Below are 6,984 nucleotides of genomic sequence, written 5' to 3'. Positions count from 1 at the left end.
GCTCTGCTGGTATTCTGGATGTATGGATACATTAATTGGCATATCCTTTTAATATTTAGGCTTTGATTTTACTGTGAATTTCCTTTTCTGATCACTATGGTAATGTTTTGCTGTGAAACATAGCTAACAGACCTAGAGGAGCAAGATTTACAACTGCAGAAGCCTTAAGACTGAATAATGTCCAAATGTGTTATGACCCTCCCACTCTCAACAAAACACCGCCTACTGTTTTCTGTTGGCTGGCGTGAGAGGATCATCAGCTAGTGCAGCTCAACTGTGTCTTCCAGGACTGTTACTGTTTATACTTTTTTAGGAAATGTTGTTAATTGTGCTATGCAGAATTAACCCATTGTCCGCTATGAGGACTTACACTTTACCTTAGTTGATGTTAGAAACTTTTAATCCTTTACAGGATTTTCATTTTCTCAACCAGAGTGAATTGGTGATACTGGGACAGGCAGTATAATTCTAAAACATTTAATTTCATCTTGTAAATGCAAATGAAAACAGTTTTTCTTTCTATGCTCTACAGTTAGCTTATTTTAGTTTGTGTGTCAGGAGAACAAAGTGGTCTACAGATTTTTACTACACTTCCTTTTCTTGAGTTACAGCACAAGAGTGCGCTAGTGAAATGCAAAATTGTTTATCCAAGTAAAAAAAGGTCATTAAAATTAAGCAAAAAATTGCAAAAAAAAAAAAAAAAGTAAAATCACAGATTTAAAAAGATATTTTAAGTGGACAGAAAGGATTATATTAATTTTAATATTCATACAATAATGCAAACACATAGAGATACTTGCAAAACAGGTCATTTCTTTATTTTATACCTAACCACTTTGTAAATCCTGGTGACCACAGTCTTTTTACCAGTATGACTGGTAAAAAGACTACACATAAAACCCCCAAAACATCGGAAATCCCTTTTGGCAAGTCAAACACTTTGCAGTCAGATCCTAAACTTCAGCAGGCAGCTGTCACGGCGGGGTGCGCCAATTAAATTTTGAAACTGGACCCAAAAGCAGGACACGGAGGATGACAAAACTGTGATGAACTAAAAGCGAGCCTTTTCTTGTGGCTGATATAAAACTGTTACAAACAATAAGGCAAAAGCTACAGATGACAAGAACTAAGACTAAACCTAAACTGGGCGAGACTAAACTATGATTACTATGACTATAATAAAACTGTGACGACACTGATACTGATCTGAAGATGATGGTAAGCAGGAGCATGAGGGAAACTGTGAAGGGATACACTCAAGACTGAACACCATCATGAAACACACTAACATGACATGGGGGATGACAACAGACAACCTGACACAGACTGAACGGAAACACACTGACTAAATGCATACAAGGGGTGCTTCAAGGGAAGTGACCAAACATGGGGAAACGCTGACACAAATTAACATGAAGACAACATTGGAGGAAGTGAAACTAAACACAACAAGCAATGAACACAAGACTCTTTCAAGATAGAACAGGAAACATGGAGACGTAGACATGACACGAACTTGACAACAAGAACCACACAGACATGAAACATGACAGGTAGACACATGAACCAGGGAGACTTAGTACAGGGGAAGATGACGAAAAAGGGATCTAAGAAACAAAAGACTAAAACAGCAACTAAATGAGCTAAACTGAAACTAAAACACAAATGAACACAAAAAAGGTACATTAAACTCAAAAACTGGGGCACACGACCCAGTATCATGACAGGCAACAAAGGCAGTGATGAGCAGACAGGCTTACAACATTGTAGCCTGTATTTGTACTTGTATGTGAACTGTAGCCTCAGTTTTATTTTGCTAGCCGTTAATTATGGGACAGTGCACTTCAGGTCATTTTACTGAGTAACAGGAAAGGAATGTAATACTTTCTTTGTTAAGTAATTAATTAACGTACATGTACGTACCCTAACCCACGTGCATTACTTCTAAGAAAAATAATGAGTAATGTGTAGCAAGCCCAACAAAGTTGTTATAGCATAACATCCTCAGTTTAACCAGTACATTTTTCTAATAGTTTAACAAGCCCTCTTTTAGATGAAATGATCAAATCATAGAAAAAAAAAAAAAGAAAAAGAGTGAATGTTACCACCTTGAAATGACTGAAACGTAGGAATGAACCAGACCTTACACTACTTCCACAGCTGTGTGCAAAATACAAGTTTTTGAGCATGTTTAGACCCAAAAAATGCATTTTATTTCCATTAATAACAGTTAAATTGATGAATGGAGTAGTTAAAACCAGAGCTTTCCAATTTCAGTGTTTGTCCCCTCTTAAGAAATGGTGATGAAATTAAATTTTTTTAAAAAAAAAATCATATCCAAATATGAGTTTTTTATGATTACATTACAACAACAGATTACAACAAAACACACTTATTTATCTAAGCATTGAAACTGCTCAAAATTAAGAACCAAATCAAGTTTTCACCAAGCGTGCATACAAGAAAATTAAAAATAAAACTTTCCTCCGTTTTGTGGTGCAGAAAACAAGTCAGCTCATTTCCTGATTTACACATTTAAAAATATGTGTATGTGTATGTATATATGTAAGCGTGTATGTGGAAATATGTGTGTGTGTGTATGTACGCATGCATACATGTATATATACATATATGTATGTATGTGCGTGTATGTTTGTATGGCTGCATCCGTATGTTTGCAGGGGTATGTATGACTTGTGCATATCTTTCTTGTGTAAATGTAAATTTGTCTGTGCTTGTGTAAATACTTATGCTATTGTGTACTTCACACACATGGAGAAACGCCAAACAGGCTTTCATTGTTCTTGTAAAAGTGACAATATCTAAATCTAATATCTAAAAGTTGTAAAGATGTATGTGGATCATACATTAAATTGAGCACATGAAAAGATGTGAACATGCAATAAAATGTCTCACATTTCCTGTTTTCTGAGAGAGAGAAAACACAGGCGTGTGTAAAGACGTGATAAACATCACAAGCGGTTTTCTAAAATTAGAATTAGAAAATGTTTCAGTTGACAGTCAGAGGCAAAGTTGTTCCTTCTTATTTCTGTCCACCGAAAAGTTAAAATAAATGAATAGCTGAGGATGAAATCTGATTATTAATCTGTTTTGTTCATACACATGTTTACACTCACAGTGTTGCTGTTAAACACGTTTCTGCTAGATTAAATTTGTTTGTTTGGACAGCAGTCTTGATTAGTGGAGCTTTAGCGATAGCTGACAAGATGGTGCATTTTACAGCTACAGTTTTGAAACAAGCATGCACCCATTCAAATTTGTTTTACACTGGTACTGATGAGGTAGGTTGTCCTCGGAGATAGTCGCCTTTCTTGCATGAAAATATGCCTCTGTGTGTCGTAAAAACTAGAAAAGCAAGGAAGAGCAGGAGTCCAAAGGCCACAAGTAGTCTGACTATTGCTGTGATGATTGTTTGATCTCCTGTGAGAGATGGAAAAGTTTATTACATAAAATCAATCCCAAATCCCAAAATAAAGATTTAAATAAACAAACAAATTTAAATTCCAGCAGTGGTCCCAGGGGAACTGCTGATTAGAGAGTTACAGCACACAAGATTATAAGAAATAAGAAAGCAGAGCAATAAGAAATATAAATGAATGAACTGCCAAGAACTTACGTGGAGCTTCAGTGACGATGAAGTATTTGGTCACGGTGCCCTGGCTGTTTGAGGCGGTGCAGGTATAGACCCCTGGAAACTTAGATGATGGAGTCAAAATGGGATGATTCACATCATGACTCCTGTACCACACTTGTGTGAAGTTTGGGAATTGCCAATGGTAGGATGGCATAGGGTTTCCTCTAGCTGTACAATTTAAAGATATTTTGCTCCCAACTGTCATTTCCAAATTCTCATTTGGATCATTGGTGAAGGTTGGTGGGTCTGAGGACATCCAATCGAAATACAGACAAAGAAAGAAAAGCTATTTTTTTCAGTATGAAATCTTGTGGTGATTAAATTAAGAGCATGTTAAAAACTCACAGAGCACATTCAGATTATGAGCTTCAGAACGCACTGGAGGAGGACCTTGTTCCTCTGGCCACAGGTTCAGCTTTGCTTCACACCAGATCTCAGCTCCATCATCATCTCTATGAGCAGTCAGAGTGAGGACAGATGACTTATTGACTGGAGACTTTCTCTGTATCTATGAAGCGCCTTGAGGCGACATTTGTTGTGATTTGGCGCTATATAAATAAAATTGAATTGAATTGAATTGAATAGATGGACTGGAGTCATCAAACGTCTCAGAATTTAAGATCTTATTTCCTTTGTGCCAAACTACTGAAAGACTTCTTGCTGGTGCAACATTAACAATGTCACACTGTATGGCAAACTGTTGGCCTTCTTTCACTGTACGTAAATTCTTCAGAGACACACTGTCTGGCATTTCTGAAAAAGAAAATAATTTTTAAAAAAATAATTAAATGACTCAAAGTTACTCAGTGACTAGATAATAAAAATGATCATCTTAGAAATGTTAGACCAAGTTAAGGCTACTTACTATAAACAATGACTGGCAATGTTTTTGTACACTGATCACCATCACGGGAATTCACATAACACATTGATCCTATCTCCCACATTGGCACAGAGTCAATTTTAAACAGAAGAGAAGAAACACCCTCGGTAAGGTCCACTCCTCCATATGAACACTCCCATCCCATTCCTTCAGTCTGGTCAGATGATGAGGTGCAGTTTGCTGATAAGGAGTCTCCAAATCTCACCACAACTCTAGGAGGGGTTATATATATGTCTAATGGACAGGAAGTGCTCACAAGCTTTCCTAAAAAATAATACAGGGAGTAAGGGAGTTAAGGCATGTGATGAGTTTCACTGTACCATCTGAGTTAGGTGAATGTTAATGTGAGTGCAAATGGTTGCCTGTCTCTCTGTGTCAGCCTTGCGACAGACTGGCGATCTGTTCAGCGTGTACCCTGGCTTTCGCTCTATGGCAGATGGGATAGGTGACCCTGATAACGATAAGCGGACGAGAATAGATGCATGGACAATATTGCAACCTGGGTGGTTGTAATATACTGACCCGTTTTAGGGGACACCTCCCATTTAAGTTTCAAGAGTGGTTTGATTTTTGATCACACTGTTCATAACTCTGGACTTAAAATATACACGGACATATTTAAGTGGTAAAAACCATGAAATTGTTTGTGTTCCTCTGTTACAACATTTATAGCTTCTCTGACCCTTAACATAATGGAAGACTTGGAGATTAAGAGATAATAATGGAGCAACAGAGGCCTTGAGGGAGAAACTGAGTGTCCCAAGTGAGATGAAACGGTGAACTACCTTTATTTTTGCATAAAGAACAGGTCATACTAAATTACATTAAAACATTTTTAGAAAATCTATAAATATCTGAAAAAAGGATACAGGAAAAAATATAATTATGATTAAAAAAATAGACCAAAAGTAAGTCCTAATATAAAATTATAATATAATTTGATCACTTTAGTCTCTAAATAGTTAAGCTGCTTTAGAGTTGCTAAACGATGATCCATTTACTAAATTATTGTTATTTAGGGGAAAAAACAATTTCTAGCATATTTTGGATTGAAGACTTCTGGTCAAATGTCTAATGACCTGCAACTTAGTAAATAATAGGACAATATCTACGATATAACAGCTGCTAGGCTTTTTTTTGTCTTTAAAGGCAGCAGATTTATGCTAGAAAGACTCCAAGTGATAAATGCTAAAGATTTTAGACAATGACTTCATAAAGTGGATTTAAATTAAACTGATAATCTGAAGAAATAAAAAGCTTATGACCAGTGCTAATGTGGTTGAAGGTTTTCTCCTGAAGAGGAACTGGACGTTGTGTTAAAACTATAGAAATATAATATGGTAACTATATAACAAAGTAACAAGCACAGCAAAAACAAACAAAAAAAACAAAAAACAGACCCACCTGTGCATGCGATTAAGCAGCTGAAGATGAAGGGCCACATCATGGCTTCAACAGATGTGTTCACAAGTGCATCAAAGTTCAGAACTTTCCTCCAGAGTCTGAGACTAACAGATGGATATTTTGGTAGATGCAGATACAGTAAGTCTTATTTAGCCAGAGGCAAATCTATTCTAGTCTGTACTGTTCAAGAAAAGAGAACTCAGAAAAGCCATACTGGTCTTGTGAAGAACACCGCCCCCCCAAAAAACCAACCAACCAAACAAACAAAAAAAAAGAACACACACACACACACACGCAGACGAGTTGCGGTGTCTGCTGTTCCAATTTAACACCAGCAGTCTAACGGTCCCTCCGAGAATACTCTCACTTCTGCAAATCACAAGACGGGGAATGAGCCCTGCTCCACTTACTGGACTTTTTTTGTACCAGTTTTGGCAATTTTAGTGCAGATAATCTGGAAACAACTCATTGCAAATCTAAATTGTTTCAAATCAGAGTTCTCAACTACTAATTTGTGATTGAAGTAATGAATGGTTATTAAATTAGAATGCGTGTTTCTCTTGTAAGTATACGGTTCCTGCTGTGTAGCTACAAGATTAGTTGCAAAGTCAAGGTTTTAGAGTTTCCTGTTTATCAGGACGAGTTTAAAAGCTGCAGTTTCACTGATTGGGTGATGATCAGTGAGTACATTTTACACCCAGTAGTGTTATTTGTAGGATTTAGTCTTGTATCATGTGACCCCTGTGCTTAATTTGTATTTATTTTTTTAAATGTATTTGTAACCCCCAATAAATTTTGCAACGTCAAAGATGGCAGTGAAAGTAGCTCAAGGAAAGAGGTCGTTGTACAGGTCAGACTTTAAGCAGTTAAAAACAACCTCCCCCCCCCCCCCCCCCCCCCCCAACATGCGTAGTTTTAAGATTCATTTTCAAAAGGCTTCAGAATTAAAAGGGATGAGGTTTCTCCACCACTTGGCACCACTTTCTTTGATTCCCGTCATATTGATCAAACTCTTGCTGTACATTTACAATAATAAAAACTA

General features: G+C 36.8%; 1 pseudogene across 1 annotated transcript; it reads right to left on the bottom strand.

Moving 5' to 3' along the window:
- Positions 1 to 9: 9 nt before the first annotated feature.
- LOC146519858 (cell adhesion molecule 3-like) lies at positions 10 to 6,871 on the bottom strand (annotated as a pseudogene). Its single transcript, XR_014873622.1, has 6 exons — positions 5,943 to 6,871; positions 4,521 to 4,802; positions 4,247 to 4,408; positions 4,001 to 4,174; positions 3,638 to 3,901; positions 10 to 3,441 (listed from the first exon to the last, which is right to left on the bottom strand). The product of XR_014873622.1 is annotated as a cell adhesion molecule 3-like (transcript).
- Between the last annotated feature and the right edge of the window lie 113 nt (positions 6,872 to 6,984).

The sequence above is a fragment of the Neolamprologus multifasciatus genome, chromosome 4 (assembly GCF_963576455.1).
Source record: "Neolamprologus multifasciatus chromosome 4, fNeoMul1.2, whole genome shotgun sequence".
In the NCBI taxonomy this organism is placed as follows: Eukaryota; Metazoa; Chordata; class Actinopteri; order Cichliformes; family Cichlidae; genus Neolamprologus; species Neolamprologus multifasciatus.
Note: the sequence above shows the minus strand (reverse complement) of the source record. Positions and strands in the feature narration are given on the sequence as shown.